Source organism: Hydra viridissima, unplaced genomic scaffold (assembly GCF_058129835.1).
Source record: "Hydra viridissima isolate aposymbiotic clone 2 unplaced genomic scaffold, HvirCarnegie_v1 scaffold_7, whole genome shotgun sequence".
NCBI classification, from domain to species: Eukaryota; Metazoa; Cnidaria; class Hydrozoa; order Anthoathecata; family Hydridae; genus Hydra; species Hydra viridissima.
Window position 1 is genome coordinate 4,729,980 of NW_028324306.1, and position 18,967 is coordinate 4,748,946.

The following is an 18,967-nucleotide window of genomic DNA, read 5'->3' on the forward strand; positions in this document are numbered from 1 at the left end:
TGTTTACTTAATTCTAAATTGTTGTGTTTTTTAGACTAGAAGCTAAAATATATTTGATAACTACATCATACTGTATGTTATTAAAAATGTGAAAAAAAATTTGAAGTACACAATAAGATGTTTTTTAATACATTAAAAAATATTTTAGTGTGCACTTCGAATTTTTTACACAGTATACTAGTTAATGTGTTTTATAGATGAGTAATTTCTTTTTTATAAATAGACAATTTATAAATTTATCTATCTCCTATTAGCTCAACAGAGATATTCCGCAATTGGATCAGCTCATATGATAATGGAAGATTGTGAGGATAGCGAAGATGATGATATTAAAGATTCGGATTCATTTTTCGCTTATACTACTACGTCTTCGAGTTGACTGCATCAGAATCAGGTTCTGAAGATATTAACACTGAAGAAAGTGATGACAATCAGTACACAGACGTTCATCTAGCAGCCACTGCAGAAGATTTTTTAATGCCGCCGAAAAGAGCTAGAACAACGGGTGGTCCATCTAGAAATTCAAACCAATGGAAAGATGAGTCGAATATTGTAAACAAATTGAATTTACTGCCGATCCTGGTTTGAAGATATACATGGAGAGCAAGAAACCACTAGATTTCTTTAGACTATTTGTTACAGAAGAGCTTATAAATACTATGGTAGTTGAAACTAATCGCTACGCAACGCAAGAAATAAATAAGCAGCGTCCCCTCAGAAGAACCCTATTGGTCTAAAAACAGTCTCTATAGATTTCCCTTATTTTCTAGAATAATGTCACGAATTAAATTCCAACTAATATTACGGTTTTGGCATTTTATTAACAATGAAGATTCGGGTAGTGGACGCTTATGTAAAATTATTGGACTTCTCGATCACTTAAATAATGCAATGGATAACATCTACTGTCCTAATAAAAATATATCAATTGATGAGTCAATGATGCTTTGGAAGGGACGTCTTGTATTCAGGCAGTATGTGAAAAATAAAAGACATAAGTATGGTATCAAGTTCTATGAGCTTTGTGAATCAGATGGTATTGTACTAAAAGTAAAAATCTAGTGTACAAAAGCAAAGCTGAAAAAGGGAGACGTTATAAGCAGAAGCAGAGAGGGGATAGTGGTTGCTAAATGGAAAGACAAAAGAGACGCGCTAATGACACAGGCCTGCAAAATGAGAGTCATAACTTCCTCTCTGGAATTTGATAGCTGATTCTAGGGTATTTTGGTGCGCTGATTACGAATATGTACTTAGTTTTTCTCTATCACCTCCAGATTTTTCAAAAAAGGCACAGATAGAAAATAGCAAAAAAACAGGAGATTTCACATAAAAAAATATATATTTAAAACAGAACATTATTTTTAACTTAAAAAACTACTAAAATATAATAACAACTTAACACTAGTCTAAATAACATTTAAATTTCATTTGTGGAACCTGATCCTTTTCTCCTGGAAGCTTCGGTTGTGCGATTTTCGCTTAAATTTCCGGTTTGGATCGTCGCGCTTCAATAACCAACAATAGTCCGCCATCATGTTGGTATTCCATCTTCCTTGATACCGGACTTCAAGCTCTTTCAAATCTTGGTGAAATCTTTCGCCTTGTTCTTCGCTAACGGCTCCTAGATTTTCTGGGAAGTAATCAATATGAGAATTTAAGAAATGAAGTTTAATGCTCATATTACAACCCATTACACCCAAATTGGAAATCATTTTGAAGAACTGCTTTCAAATTTTTTTTTGAGGAGTCAATAAACAATCTCCACTCGTTAGGATTGTATTCAATGTCGTATATTTTAGTCAAGCCTGGAATATCTTTACAGAACACTAAATCTTCATCTTCAGAGAAGAATGGAAGAAAATCTTTTTCTCTGTGACGGTACCATGAAAATGAAGTACCAGGTGCCGGCATATTTCTTTCTTTTAATCGTGATCCGAGGAGTTCCGCTGCATCTTTGGGAAGATTCAAATCTCTTGTCAAGTCGTTTAAATGTGACTGTGAAAAGAGCTGACAAGCGTCAGAATCTCCATGAAATTCAGGATCAGATTGGTGTACATCCGCTTCCTCTATATCACAGTCAGAATTTTCAATTTGTAGAGCTGGAACCGGGGGCTGCACCATTTTTGAATCGCCAAATATTGCAGGCGTAACTGATGACACGTTTGGATAGTTTATGTCCCTTTTATTTTTTGAATTGTATCCAGTTATGTCACAACAACAAAAGTAGCAATCTTTAACATGTTCGTTAGGCTCTCTCCATAGCACAGGCGAAACGATTTTGAAGCTATTTTTCTATCCTTTTGACCACTTGCGAAGTTCTAATATACAAGTCGTACAAATTTTATGAGGTGCCCAAGTTTTGTCTTGGTTACTTAAAACGAGTCCAAAATAACTTTTATAAATATTTTTTACAAAGTCTGTAATACTGTTTCGTTGTTTTATCACCATAAATTTCCCGTAAATATAACAGAAACAATTAGGAGAGTTTAAACAACTTCGCGATGCCATTTTAAAGTTTATGTTGCAAGATGCGCACTTCAACTGTTAAATTTCTAAATCAGTGCGGGTACTTATACAAAAATCCTTTGGTTTATCTTAATTACACCCTTTTCTAATAATATTCACAAAAATTAGTTAATATTACCAAATCATTATGTAATAATGAGCTCATTACTAAATTAAGCCAAAATGACCCGTTTTTGACATGTTTAATGCGAATTACTAATACTTATTATGTAGTCATTAACAAATTACTAATTGGCGTTAATTTCTATGTTCCCTTACACTAATTATATGAAATAAAAATTGAGCTGAAGTAAATTAATAACGTTTTAGACATTTCAAAAGGTAGGCGCTCAAACATTTTAAAGCAAAATCTTAAATATTCCATATCAAAAAATCCTGACGTGATGGATTTTTTTAATTATTTTTCTCGTAATCAGCACATCAGAAACTATAAAAAACGTTACTCAGATTTTAAAGAGGAAAACCATTGCAGGCCTGTGTGATTAGCAACATGCATTCGTTGCAAATGATTGAAGTGACAAACAGAAGAGGAGAGAAGAAAATGAAACCCAACATTATTAAAGATTACAATCAATAAATGTCAGGAGCAGATAGGGCGGAACAAATGGTATCATATTATGATTGCCTAAGAAAGACAATCAGATGGTATAAAAAAGTAGCACTTCATCTTTTTGATACTTTTTTGTTTAATGCTTACTGTCTAAACAGCAAATATGGGGTAGATAAAACAATTTCCTTGCTTAAGTTTAGAGAATTAGTTTTTACTGATTTATTGGGTGAACGTTTGAATGAAATTGTGCCTCGAATCACCAATAATAGCTTCCACTACTTGTCTTCAATACCAACGAATGAAAAGAAAAAATTCCCAACCAACCATGTCGAGTCTGCTCTAAAATAAAACGTAAAGAAACACGATGTGAATGTGCTATTTGTGAAAATAGACCTCCGTTATGTATCGGCGAATGTTTTAGAATGTATCATTCAGCAGAATAGGTTTACACTTAAATTTTCATGAAATAAAATTAAATTAATATTAATGTTTTATTTTTATCTGTTTTAAGCTATTTCTGTCTTTATCCGCATTTAAATTAGGTTCTCTGGATTTTTAAATTAAAATCTTGAATGTAATATTTTCTGAAACCAAATGTGAAGCCAAGAAAAAAAAAAAAAGAAAGAACAGACAAAGCCAGTCATGCACAAATATTATTTGAAATAAGTTAGTACAACTACGAGTATTTTCGTAGTTGGCAAATAAATGATGCCAACTTACTACGAGTATACTCGTAGTTGGCAGCGAAAGTGTTAAAAGTTCCTGTGTGGTGAAGAGATTTTTACTCTGAAGTTTTTTTTTAATTTTTAACTCTTTTCACAGTCAAAATGTTTCTAAATTTTTACAGTCATCATGAGGTATTTACTCCTCATGTAAAATTTTTTGAAGTTTTAATGTAGTGGCATATTTACAGGGTGTAGTTTAATGTAGTGGCATATTTATATGTTTTAAAGCTTGATTCTTGGAAATTTGATTTCAGAAAAAAAAAAGAGCTACCAACTATCTCTTGAAGAGAGAATTAAAGTTGTTCTTCTGTATGCCGAATTCGAGAGTTCTGAACAAGTTAAACAAGAGTGGAGAAAACAGCTCGGCACGGAGCCACCTTCCGGCGATTCTAAAAATGGTTGATAAGTTCAAGGAGACAGGAAGCGTTCATAATCGAGAGAGATCGGTCTTGCTCAGCTGTGACAGAAGAGGCAGTTGAAAAAGTGACTGAGCAACTTGTGAAAACGAGCAATCTCTCAATTTGAAAGGGCGCTGCAGCTTTGGGCATGAAACAGACTAGCTATTACAATGTCGTTAAAGAGTAAGGCCTTTGACCCTTCAGACCAAGCAAAGTCCAAGAGCTTAGTGAAGACGACTTTTATAGACGAGTGCAGTTTTGTGAAACACTATTAGATAATTATTCCAAAAACCCGGGTATGATTGACAAGATTTTTTGTTCGGATGAGAGTCAGTTTACTTTGAATGGAGTTATAAATTGTCACAATAGCTGCTACTGGGCCTATTCTAACCCGCATGAAATATTCCAGGTCGGCATATCTAAAGAAGGACTTATGGTGTGATGTGGAATGGCTTCAGGTGGGCTTATTGGATCATACCTCTTTGATGGTTCTGTCACTGGCGAGTCCTATCTGGAAATGTTTAAGACAAATGTATGGCCTAAAGTTAAACAGCGTTGTCTCTACTTTCAAGAGTATGGAGCGACTTCCCAGTATTTACTTGTAGTGAGAGAGTTGCTGGATCAAAAGTTCTCTGGTCATTGGATCGGCAGACGAGCCCCTATCGAGTGGCTTGCGCAATCTCCTAACCTAACTCCACCAGACCTTTTCCTCTGGGGCTACTTAAAGGATATAGTATACAGGGACAAATCCTCTACACTTGTTGAGTTATGCAGCCGAATTGAGCAAGCCTGTGCAGAGCTTTAGCCATCGATATGCGAGAAAGTATCCAGAAGTGTACCTGATTGATTGAAACTCTGCATAACGGCAAAAGGAGCTCATTTCGAAAATTTTCTCTAATTACATATATACTATTGATAATTCTACTTTAAAAAAAAATACATATAAACCGATTATCTTATTTCTTTATTTAACTATATTTCATTAAAGACTTAAACCGATTTTACGAATACCCTTTATATTGATAATGTTGCATACTGAGTATGCCGACGTTTATACTTTTAAAACAATAAAAAACTAAAACACCAAACAGTAAAAGGTGGTGATAAATCGAATTTTCGAAGAAAACCAAAGCCACTTATAATTGAAAATAATCAGCTGTATCATCTAGGTAACTCTGTAAATAAGGTAAACAGTTTACATATTTTTATTTGTTCATACTACTTACATTTAAATTATGTTTCCAATTGTGTGACACAAGTTAAATTTGTCCTGTACTTTTATTGTTTAATACAGTTTATCTTAAAAAAATTCAAAATTTTTTAATATAAAAACTGTCATGGTAACACAATCGTTTATACATGAACAAATGCCAAAGATTTTTCAGTTTAATCTAAAAGAGGTTCAGCTTCTAACTTTAGCTGAAAAAACTTACTAGTACATAATATTTACAACCATTCACTTGTTATCTTTTGGAATTGAAATGATTTTTAAAATAGTTTCACTTTTTTTCCTTTTTGAAAGTTATAACATTCTGAAATATAGGTGGTAGTGTCCTTTACCGTTCCATACCAAAAAAGGAAGTTTTGAATATGTTCTGGTGTTGAATCGATGCCTATGTGCCCAGAAAACGCATTTGCCCCATTGAAAATATCATTACCATCATTTTAAAACTTAATTATATAGTGTTGCTTTTCTTTACACCAAAAAACGTTTCTCTGAAAGAAAATTAAAGAATAAATTTATCTAAAATTTTGAATTTTAAAAACTGTCAAAAACTGCACCACACAAAAGTCCTGGCCAATTTAAACAAGTTGCGCACAATTATGAGAGTATTACACAATCGAAAACTTATTATAAATATAAGTTGTTTAAACAACTATAAATATATAAACTGTTTATCTAGATGATAAAACATTTAAAAGTATTGAAAAAGTACGTAGTCGCAAATTACATTTTTTACATGGGGAGTAAAAATCTCATACTGACATTAAAGATTTAATTTGTGTTTTTTACAGGGGAGTAAAAAATTTGGGAGTAAAAGTCTCGTACTGAAAATTTTACATGAAAATATGTTAAACCAATTGTCTTGATGCTATGTTTATCTTTTTGTTTTTAGTTTTTACTTTAAAATGAACTCAATGTCTCACTTAACCTTTATTTAAATTTTTATGATTCATTTTCTGTGTAATATACTTGGTATATATTTCAAGTACATACATACATACATACATACATACATACATACATACATACATACATACATACATACATACATACATACATACATACATACATACATACATACATACATACATACATACATACATACATACATACATACATACATACATACATACATACATACATACATACATACATACATACATACATACATACATACATACATACATACATACATACATACATACATACATACATACATACATACATACATACATACATACATACATACATACATACATACATACATACATACATACATACATACATACATACATACATACATACATACATACATACATACATACATACATACATACATACATACATACATACATACATACATACATACATACATACATACATACATACATACATACATACATACATACATACATACATACATACATACATACATACATACATACATACATACATACATACATACATACATACATACATACATACATACATACATACATACATACATACATACATACATACATACATACATACATACATACATACATACATACATACATACATACATACATACATACATACATACATACATACATACATACATACATACATACATACATACATACATACATACATACATACATACATACATACATACATACATACATAATTTTTCGTTGATCTTTCTGTTCAACAAATAATTTCATCATTTCATCAATAAAGACTCCGGAATGATAATGACCCATAGGCTTCTGGAATTATTTCGAGAACCACTTAATCGATTTTGATCGTTTTAAAATTGTTTTAAAGCAAATTTATCTCCCTTTTAAATAAAATAAAGGTAGTTTTAAAAAAGTTGATTGTAAATAAAGAAAATGTATTTACAAGTAGAAGTGAGAAAATTCATAATGGACAAGTTGATTAAAAACTTTAATGTTCAAATTGATTCGCTAACAAAAAAGTAAAAAAATTTGAAGGAAAACTGTCAGTCGTATCATCAGATTGTGGAGGTCGCGGATTGGAAAGGAAATTGAGCATCCGAGAAAAGGGTCAGTCAAGTTTAAAGTTTGATAAAAAAAAAGTGGTCAAGAAGATTGATGGTAATCCAGAGTACTCCGTACGGGATATCGAAAAAAAAGTCAATAATCTAAGTCAAAAAAAAAATATGGCTATAAGATATAGAGGAAGCAGAAATTTCGCGGGAGATTCCAACAGTAATTTAGTGAATGCCATAAACTCTGTTGAAAAATCCTATGAGAAAAGCTTCAAGGAAATGAAAAGGGCATTAAAATGGATGAGGAAATTTAATGCAAACTTGTTTGTCCAACACTCCTAGACCAGATATTATATACAATCCCGAACGGAACGAAGCCTGACCTTTTGCTAAAAGCACTCAAAACTAAAAAATTTAGCTAGAAAGTTATGGTTAGGTAAGTCATCTGCTCGTGTAGCTTCGAAACTGCCATTTTTCATGAACGGAAACATGAACTCCAAAGTTAATGTGAAAGAATGTTTAAAAACGCGACTTATGCCTATGATCCGAAAACATGATGCCCCTGTTTTCTGACCTGATTTGCATTTTGCCATTACTCAAGAAGTGCCATCGAATGGTATTAACAAATTAGCGTCAATTTTGTCCCAGAAAACATAAATCCAGTAAATGTGCCACAACTTTGTACAATTGAAAAATTTTGCAAACAAGTGGCAGGAGCATTACTTAAATGGACTTATGCAGTTTGTATATTATTAAGATAATAACCTTGTTTCTTTTCAATCTCTTGGTGAGTGCTTCAGTTGTCGTTGCTTGGCACTTCTTTTTTTCTAATTCATCTCTTGATGGTATCAAAAACTCTCTCAGCTATAACGTTTGCTGACGATAGCAAATTATTCAAATTTGGAAAAGATATATTCCTATTCTAAATTTAATTTAACAAACATTTACAAACATTCAAATTTACAAACATTTACAAACGATTACAAACATTCTTAAAAATGAATTCAGAGTTCGAAGAAGTTTTAATACGGTCAAAAACAAAATGGTGGCAATTATGGTAAAAAAACATAAAAAGTGTATGCACACAGCATATCATTTGTATGGAAACCAGTAACCACATGTTTTAGAGTAGTACATATATAAAAACTAACTGGAAATTCTTTATTAAAAAGATTGGCAAGAAAATAACTTTGCTTTTTCATTGGAAAATAAAACTCAATTTTTTTTTTAATGTAAAGATTGATTTTTGTTAAGCTATAAATATATATTTTTAAAATGAATTTTAGAACTTAGAACCCGCTGATGGAATTTTTGATTCTCTAAAGAAAAAAACCCAGTGCGAGTTCAGATAATCATCAGTGCATGTTTTGCTATAGAAAGATCATTGAAAAATTCGAAAATAAAGGATATCTTTGACGTGGTCAAAATGCAATCGACTATTGTGAAATGCAGCATTCTGGCTGGCTTTTTTCTTAAACTCTTTTTCTGTTTATTTTTTTGTTTTATCTTTGCGCTAGTTGCAAATCTAAAATGAAAATATATCATATTCATTTTTGTTTTTTACACAAGAAAAGGTTCATATTTAAAATTAAAAAGTTTGTTGTCTGTCAATAATAAAATGTGGCGCGGTTTATGAAAAGATACCTGTAAAATATGTAACAGATAAAAGATTACCCTGTAATCTATTTCTTGTTTAAATTCGCTTTTAAGCGGACTGTTTCAAACAAAATCACACTTTGAAAGCTTTCTGATGTTCACTTTTTGTTAATTCTAAAAAGAATAAATCATTTTTTTAAAAATTTGTAATATTTCGCTCAAGATAACCCGGGCCTGAAAGGGTTAATGATGAAAGTTATTATGAAAGTGCTTTGTGAATGATAATTTCTCGTTGAATTTTTTAAACTACTGAAACCCAATGGTTTAAAAACGACAGTTAAAATTCAACTCTTATTCAAAACATGGCGAGGAAGTGTATAGTATAAAATTTACTTCCTATTAAAATCTTTAGGGACGTTCAAGATAATCCCGTGCCAAACTTAATTTTTTGTTAATCCTCTTTAATTCTCTTTTCATTCTTTTGGCGTAAAATGTACAAAGAACTATGAATCTTCATTTAAATATAAGGTAAGGACTGTTTGAAAACTTCTTCATGATAGTTAACAGATTCTGTTGAATTTTAAACTCTCCTTTGGCATATGAATTTACATAGAAAACGTTAATGAAGATATGAGTTACATGGGTATGGTGATGGCGAATACTTAGCTTTGATAAAATAAGACATCAAAAAGCGACACATAGGAACCATTTTATTCACTCCAATCTTAGTAAAAATACATCTTTGTAACTTTTATTTCAGAAGTTTTCAACAAAATAATTTAATTTACCAATTTATGTAGACAAAAAATATGGCAGTTACGGTGGATATAAAATTAAGGCATGAATGGTGGTTACGGTGGATATGGTGGCTACGGCGGAAATGTTGGTGGATTATATGCTAATGGGTATAAAATATGGAAAGAGATTTTGCAGTGACGAGTCAATTAATGCATTAAAAGAAGACCCTTAAAATTATTTGTATAATAAGTCTAATGACAAACCTCCTCTCATGCTTTGTACTTTTTTTTGTAATGTAATTTTCGATACTTAACATTCTTATTTTTAAAAGCATGACTTTACAGAAAATTTTTTATTGACACTGATAAAGGCTATGTGTATTGAGGATACGGTAGATATGGGGGTGGATTAATTAACAAAGGTAATGGGTACGAAAGTGGCTATTTTTGAGAGAATCATTGAGGGCGTTTGAAAAAGATCTGAAATATAATTTAAACTGTAAAAGTTTTCAATTTTTTTTTTAATCTATTTTAACTATTTATATTGTAAACTTTAGTTGTTTTTCACAATGTAAGAGTTACGGAGATTAGGACTACGGAGATTAGAGTTTGGGAGATTAGAGTTTGGGAGATTAGGGTTACGTAGAACATGATAGATATGGTGGAGACGTTGGTGGCGTATACAAAAAAGGATTTGGCTATTATTGCGATGAAACAATAAAGCTCTCAAAAGAAGATTTAACTTATAATTTATACTTTAAGAATTACTACTAATTACTATTTTAATCATTCTATTATTATAATTATTACAGGTTGTTTTTTTTTCTTTTGTTACTATTATTGCAAATTTTGTTTTTTTCTTCTAAAGACCTTTTTATTTCCTTTATTCTGTTTTATTTAAACACTTTTATAAAAAATCAGATAAGGGCTACATAGAATACAGTGGATACGGTGGCTTTTCGTTGTTATGGTTGTTATGGGGGATATGTTATGGTTTACATAGGAGTACAATTCGTTACGGAGTAGGCAACTATCGTGATAAGTCAATAAACTCTTCAAAAGAAGATAGTACATATAATTTTTTCTGTAAGAATTCCTTTTTGTTAATTGTATTAAAAATGATTGGAGAAAAAGTCTCAGAAAATGGAGACATGTAAAATTCTGGGTACCGTATCTTGATTACTTAACCAACTTCTTCAGAATTCCTATACTCGACTTGTTTATTTGTTTTGTTTAAACAATCAATTATAGGGGAGAACCTTAATGAATGGGACGATTATTGAATGGGACAAACTCAGATTTTTATAGAAGCATCGGTGTAAGGATATTCAAATTCTTGTAACAAAGATTGATAGAAACAAGAACTCAACTGACCGACTCATCCATCCTATTGCTCTATGACCGTAATGACAATGGATGTTATTGTGTTTTCGAATGTAAAAAGTAATTTTTAAAAATGTTTTTTTTTTCTGATTTTGCAGCAATTTTTGAACTTATGGAAAATAAAATTTTATGCTTAAATAGATAACAGTCTCTAGTACTACAATGAGTAAAACATTCAAGCTTAATTAATGGTATTTTTGTTGTGACTAATCATTTTTGGATAAAGTGATGCGCATATTAAATAGGATAAATTACTACCTATTGAATGAATTTAATAAAGTATTATTTACAGCTCAGCAGAGGGATGCTGCAGTCCCTTACTTTTATCCCCATGTGTAATGGGTATTATTTACACACTTTTATACTGCAATATTTTACTTAAATAAAAATAACTAAATTTATTATTCTAAAATGAGAAAGTTCGCAGTAAACATTAAGTAGCCGGACCGGCGGAGGATCGCTGTCAGCACTTATGCCGGGCTGACATCGGCCGTCCACTGTGGTGCCGTGCTGTTTTGCACATCGTATTTATATCGGTCCGTTTATTTGCAAGCTGAAGGCGGTCCAACGGAGGACCGATGGCGACAAAGCAATGTAGGTTCGATAGCGGTTCAATGTAGGACCTTTAGTGGTTTTTAACATCGTTTCTAGGGAAAGATATACTTGTTTACTTGCATTTTTTATTTTTTTTTTACGTACTAATCTAATGCTAAGTTAACTGATAGTTATATTTTTCAACTAATTGAATCCTAAGAATGAGCATTTTTATTTTGAGATTGCAACAGGCCGACACAATCTTGGCCAAACACAGCCGATACTTTTGACTAAATGCTTAGATATATAGACACAAATAAATTCATAAATCAATGCCAACTTGTGAACAAATACGAATATAAAAGATACTCAGAAATACTAAAACATTTTATTATTGAGATATTACAAATTACATGTTAAAGTCATAATGATATTGTTATCAATAAATATAATATACAAGAAATTAGCGGGTTAGTGTTTAATTTGTGTTTGCTGATCGATTCTTCCAATATAAGCAGCTTATTTTGAAATCTGCTTTAGTGCTTTAGCTTTAAGCCACGTTTATCATCATTTTGATCAGATGCAATTGATAGTAAGCAAGTCATTTTGTGGTAAAAATCACTTTACGTTTCTTTACTCGCCTGCAGATATCTAATGTTGCCCTGAAAACAGATATATAATCATAATTTGGCAATCAGAAATTTAAGAGATATTGCAACGAACATATTAAAAAAACACTATGTATGACCACTATACTTACACTATATAAGACAATAGAACACCAGCCTCCTCAGGCTTTACATGCATCTTTTGAAGGTGTCTCACTGCAAGTTTTTAGCTAGGAATTCTCTTTTCATGTGTGCCTACATGATAAATACAAATATAGTTTGCATATTGAACATAGTTTTCACTGTACAAACAAAAGCATAACTTAATGTAATAAACTATGAAAATTCTCTGAAAAAATAAAAAAGCTGATTCCATACAAACGGTTGAGGGTTGTAAATAAGTATATAAAACAACTTTTTTTTCATAAAATAAATTACCAGCAAGCATATAAAGAACAAAAGTGATTTTCTTTCACTAAAATTGGTTGATTTAGTTTGTTCTAAACCTTTACTTATTTTTCCTTAAAAAACCTGCACTATGTATTTTTGAAATCTTACATCCTGCACTATGTATTTTTGAAATCTTATATCCTGCACTATGTATTTTTGAAATCTTATATCCTGCACTATGTATTTTTGAAATCTTTTATCCTGCACTATGTATTTTTGAAATCTTTTATCCTGCACCATGTATTTTTTTTGAAATCTTATATCCTGCACTATGTATTTTTGAAATCTTATATCCTGCACCATGTATTTTTTTTGAAATCTTATATCCTGCACTATGTATTTTTGAAATCTTATATCCTGCACTATGTATTTTTGAAATCTTATATCCTGCACTATGTATTTTTGAAATCTTATATCCTGCACTATGTATTTTTGAAATCTTATAACCTGCACTATGTATTTTTGAAATCTTATATCCTGCATTATGTATTTTTGAAATCTTATATCCTAGAGTGTTTATAGTAAAAGAACGTTTGTAAACAAATAACATTTTAATGCTCAAACTGCAAGGATTTTTGAGTTAAGAAAGGAAGCATCTGCTAGACAATTTAAAGAAATTCTCTTGGTTAAAAACTTTTTGGCTAAAAAGTTAAATTGTTCTAAACTCTGTAAAAAATGTCTACAACATCACTGTTTCATTTTAACCTGCCAGTTTTTGAAAAAGAGTATACTCATTTTAAAAAAATGCATAACAGTATATAATAATAGTATATAATAGTATTATAGTATATAATAGAAGTATTTAAATAATAACATTTCTTAGGGTAAATACTATATTTTGATACGAAAGTATCAAAAGATCTTATACATACAGTACTGTGAATGTTTTAGACCACTTGCATAATTAGACGTATTTACAATTTTTTTCATATATAATTTTTCAAAGCGTACTTAAGTTTAATAATATACAAGAAAAGTTGAAAGAGTATATTATTTTGAATAAATAAACAAAATTGATGAGAGAACATAAGGGATTTGTTTGTTTATTTATTAAAGCGATGTGTCATAATAACTACCGACCAAGCGTTCATCTAAATAAGAAATAAAAATAAACTGGTTTATAGTGATTCGGGTTCATACTCCTTCATTTTTTGTTTTTGACATTATAAAGTGCAGTGATTGAATGAATTTAGTACAATAATTATGGGTTTTGGTACATTTTTAAAAAATTGTTATTTTTTATGAACACAGTTAGACAAATCGTTAAAAATAATTAAACAAAGTTATTAATTTGCATTTTTAGATAAATTATATATTAGTTTTCATTTTTAAATGTTTTGTTTTGCATTTTTAGATTAATTAAATGGGTAAAGTATCTTTAATAGAGAGACAAAAAGTTATTGTGCTTCACGAAGAAGGTTATTCGCAGCGCCAAAATTTCGTTCAAAACAGGATATTCAAAGACTGCTGTTACAGAAATCATTAAAAAGTTTAGAGAAACTGGCTCCCTTGAAAATAGAAAGAAAAGTGGTAGACCTCCTAAGCTAACAAAAGATGACAATAAATATTTAAAAACACTTTCTTTAAAAAATAGGAAAAAAACATCAACCGAGCTGGCAAAGGACATTAACACAGCAACTGGGAAAAATGTCAGCTCTTCTTGTATTCGACAACACCTACTCAAATCGGGATTAAGAGGGTGTGTTGCAATTCGAAAACCATTATTATGGCGTGGTAATAAAGAAAAACGACTTAAATATGCAAAACAACACAAAGATTGGGCCCAAGAAAAGTTTAATCGGGTTCTGTACAGTCCAAATTCCAATGAGTCCAAATTCGAAATTTTTGAAACAAAAAGACGCCAATATGTTCGAAGAAGAATTGGAGAAGCCTATAAGCCCGAGTGTTTAAACCCTACCGTTAAACATGGAGGAGGCTCTTTACAAGTTTGGGGCTGTTTATCTTCATCTGGAGTAGGTGATTTGATCAAAATAGAGGGGCGACTCACCGGGGAACGTTATGTGGATATCCTAAGGCACCATGCTGTATCATCCGGAATGAGACTAATAGATCATGATTTTATTCTGCAGCAGGACAATGACCCAAAACATTGTTCCCGAGTGGCAAAAAATTATTTAAGTAAAATGGCAGAGGAAGGAGTACTACAATTGATGACCTGGCCTCCCCAGAGTCCAGATTTGAATATAATTGGGCATATATGGGATTACCTGGACAGAAAGAAGGTCGAACATGCTCCCCGAAATGCTGAAGAATGTTTTGAAGTACTTCAAAGAGAATGGCACAACATACCCCAGGAATTTATAACTAATTTGTATGAATCTATTCCCCGGCGAATATCGGCTGTGATTAAGGCAAAAGGAGGACATAGTAGATATAAAGAGTTTTTTATGAAGTTTGACATTAAATAGTTTGTTATTGTTCCATATTTTTGTGTGAAATACATGTGTTTTAATAAGTTTATAATATAGAACTACAAACTTAAATATTAGAGAAGAATTCTCCGGGATTTTTTGAAAAAATGTAAGTGGTCTAAAACATATTCACAGTACTGTACATATTCACAGTACTGTACATACATACATACATACATACATACATACATACATACATACATACATACATACATACATACATACATACATACATACATACATACATACATACATACATACATACATACATACATACATACATACATATATATATATATATATATATATATATATATATATATATATATATATGTATTTTTAATTTCAGACTTCATTGCTTTAGATTTTGAATGGTTCCTTATATAATGTTCTTTCAACATGCTTTTCAAGTGACAACAACATGCTTTTCATGTGCCAAAATAAACAATTAAGATTGTTAATTCAGCATGCAAACTTTCCTTACCTTGTTCCCCATAAACTTCAATGTTTAATCTCCATTTTTGAATAACCTGAAGAATATGGGTTTTAAGCAAATGTATCATGTAAGTTAGATGCATTTAGCCAAGTCAGTTCATAAAAATTCATAACATTGTGGATTGCTCATTCTAAAATTAAATTATTTACTTATATGAAAAAGATTTAAAATAAATTAATTTAAATAAGCTAACCAAATTTCTACCTCAATAAAAGCAATCAGCAATTATTGATACTTTTCAAAGAATCTCAAATATGACATATTACAATCTGCGAAACTCAAAAGATTTTAAATACCTAACTTGTTCCTCAATATCATTCTCTTGAAAAGACTGCAAGCTGCTCATGAACTTTGGACATTTTGAATAATATTGAAATAAATGTCTTATATTAATAGTAAATGATCATCTGTGTCAAATTTTGGAATTGCACAAATTAAGCAAAGTTTGAGGCTAAATTTCATATTTATGTACTTAACAAATTTTATTACTCCTACTCTTAGCCCAACAGATAGAAATTCTACTATAGTGTTTTGAATTCATCTTCAATATCATGTGGAATATGACTTGATTTACTAACTTTACATAAATCATCAATTACTGTGCTGCAGTTATTGCTTAAATGATTTTTCTTACACTCATGATTTACACATTTGTCTTTAAATTTTTTTTTTCCACAAGTCTTCCATGCAATATACAAAATTTTCATAATCTACAGTTGTTTCATCATCTACATGGACAAGACTGTTAATCATGATGTGGGTTGAGAATAAAGGACATTTTGGTTCACTTTCTAGCTAAACTTTAATAATTGATACAATACATAGACTGCAAAACGAGAGCTGACAATCATTGTTCATGACTGTTTGATGCATTATTCTCTGGCAAACCTTATAAATATTCAATGTAATATGTAGATTTAGCTAAAGAAACTTGTTCTTTGCTTAAAGGTTAGGGCAAGGATTCAAGAAACTAGTTTATATTTGTTTGCATCAATCTTTTAAAAGTTCCTTGTCTTCCAACATTGGGACTTGATTTTCAACCAGCCTTACCAAAAATACACTTAAAGTCTTTTGTCTGACACTATAACCAAGTTTTTAGTTTAGCACTGAATAGTTATTTCTTTGTTCTTCAATATTTCTCATAGTTGTATAACATTTTAAGCACATTTTTGGTGGGTGAACCTCTAAACAATGTTCATCTGTATTTGTTTTAAAAATCTTGTTAAAGAGTCTTTTCCTGTCAAACTTCCAAAAATTCTGCAAACTCTCAATAATTTTTGTTGATGTTTTCCAGCCATCTATTAAACAAAGTTTTTGAAATGCTCTTAACTAAATATTGAAATTTCATTTCATAAAAAATGACAGGTTATAGAAGTCAATATTTTTGGAGAGACAATGAATAATGCTTCTATTAAAAACTAACCCAAACGTCATAGAAAATTTGCTTCGTTCATAATACACATGTATGTAAAGTGTTATTTTAAAAAATATTACACTTTTTTGTTCCAATGTAGTAGATAATAAAACATAAACTTCACTTGGACTTTGTTCATATAACAGCTCAAATATGTGAAATACCATTTTATTTGTCTAAATATTAACAGTCACATAAAATTGCTTTTAGAAATTTGAAACAGTGCTGCAAGCTACATAATAAGTTTTTAACACGGTAAATAAAAATTTAGATATTTGACTATTTTTATCAAACGCATGCGCATAATAAAATCCAAATATTTTTAGTCTTGAATCACCGTGCAAAAATAATGCCAGAACTGGCATTATGTAGGTAAAACTACAGCGTACCGAATTGTATTTACCGATGTTGGCATGTCCAGATAAAAATGTGTTTACAACGAAGCTTTTTGCCGCTCTTCAGCTGATGGCGGCAGCCAACAAAAAATGGCATAACGGACCTTCATCATTTTGCCAATGAAGGCAAGCCGCGCACAGTGGAAAATAAAGGTGTGTTTCGGACCAAAAATCGATAACTTTTTTGTTACTAAAAATAGAGATTTGAAAATTTGCACAAATGTAAAGTAGTATATGACGCTTCTAATGAAATACTTTTTGTAAGAATTTTTTTGTAATACAATATTAAAAATAAATAAATAAAAATCAAAAACTTCAAAATTGGCAGTTTAATAATTTACACTTTAACATAATTCTTTACAAATATATGAAAATATCTTAAAGTTATTAGAAACGACGAAAAGTACATAAAATGCTTACCTACTAATTATAGAAATATTTAAAACAGTTTCTAAAGAACAATTTTTAAATAGTTGTTTTTATGAAATAATGTATAGGTATGTTAAAGGTACTATATCACAACTACATAAGGACTTTTAGTTCCTGAAATCAGTTCGTTGACTTTCAAAAGCTGCAGAGTATCTTCATCAAGTTCTTGCACATTTTTGTTATACGGTTTTCTAATGCTGGTGATGTACGGATCGGAAGTGTACAGAAGGGTATGAAATACATCCTCATTTGTAACTGATCGAGAACATTTTCTGGCATGATGAAGGCGAAATTTTTTATAATCCTTATTACGGGATTCTTGCGCATCTTCTGAAAGTTGACCGATAGGAAGTACTGCAAAATGCTTTATGATATTTTCTCCGTGAAGTAAGATTTTGTGTACTGAAGATGGCATATAGTATCATCCATAATTGGTCACATAGATTCGGGCAGTTTCTACAGCATAACTACCAAAACTTTCAGCATTTATCATAACACCTGAGGAGAGAGCTTGCAGAATTATGTAAAATCGCTTAATCAAATTTTCATCCACTCCAGTGATTTCAGCAGAGCAGCTTGCATTGTAAAAAAATCTTCTAGCAGTATTACCGTCATTGGTATTACCACTTACTTGTCTTGGTTTGTCAATGATCAACCCTTGCTCTTCACGAAAACATTTCTGCACCAAGATCTTCTTCTCTTGCTTTAGCCGTTTTTTTTCTTCACTTGTGGCTGCCCATGTTTGGAAAGAAAGGTTGTAAGAAATATGTAATATCATTTCCATACAACGAATCCAGGCATGTAATGTAGACAATCCGTATTGATACGAACTTTCATTTTCAGGCCTAGAAGCCACTTTAGTCAAATCGTTCATTTGCCGTGGAGTAGCTCCACATATTGTACATGTAGATCCAGAAGGCGTATCCGTTAATACCTGAGCCACTTTTCCATCTATCATTGTTAGAAAAAGCTCATGTTTTACCTGAACACTTTTACCATTTTTATTAATTATAGACGGCCGCAAAAAGTTTATTTGGCTCTTTTTTTCATCTACAACGGCTTTAGTTTTCTCAGGA

The 18,967-nt window shown here is 30.9% G+C and overlaps 1 long non-coding RNA gene across 1 annotated transcript; it reads right to left on the reverse strand.

Annotated features, from left to right (window-relative positions):
• Positions 1–12,043: 12,043 nt before the first annotated feature.
• LOC149885740 (uncharacterized) lies at positions 12,044–17,344 on the reverse strand. The gene is made up of 4 exons (XR_016454214.1): positions 15,950–17,344; positions 15,642–15,783; positions 12,428–12,530; positions 12,044–12,329 (listed from the first exon to the last, which is right to left on the reverse strand). It is a non-coding gene; the product is annotated as an uncharacterized LOC149885740 (long non-coding RNA).
• Between the last annotated feature and the right edge of the window lie 1,623 nt (positions 17,345–18,967).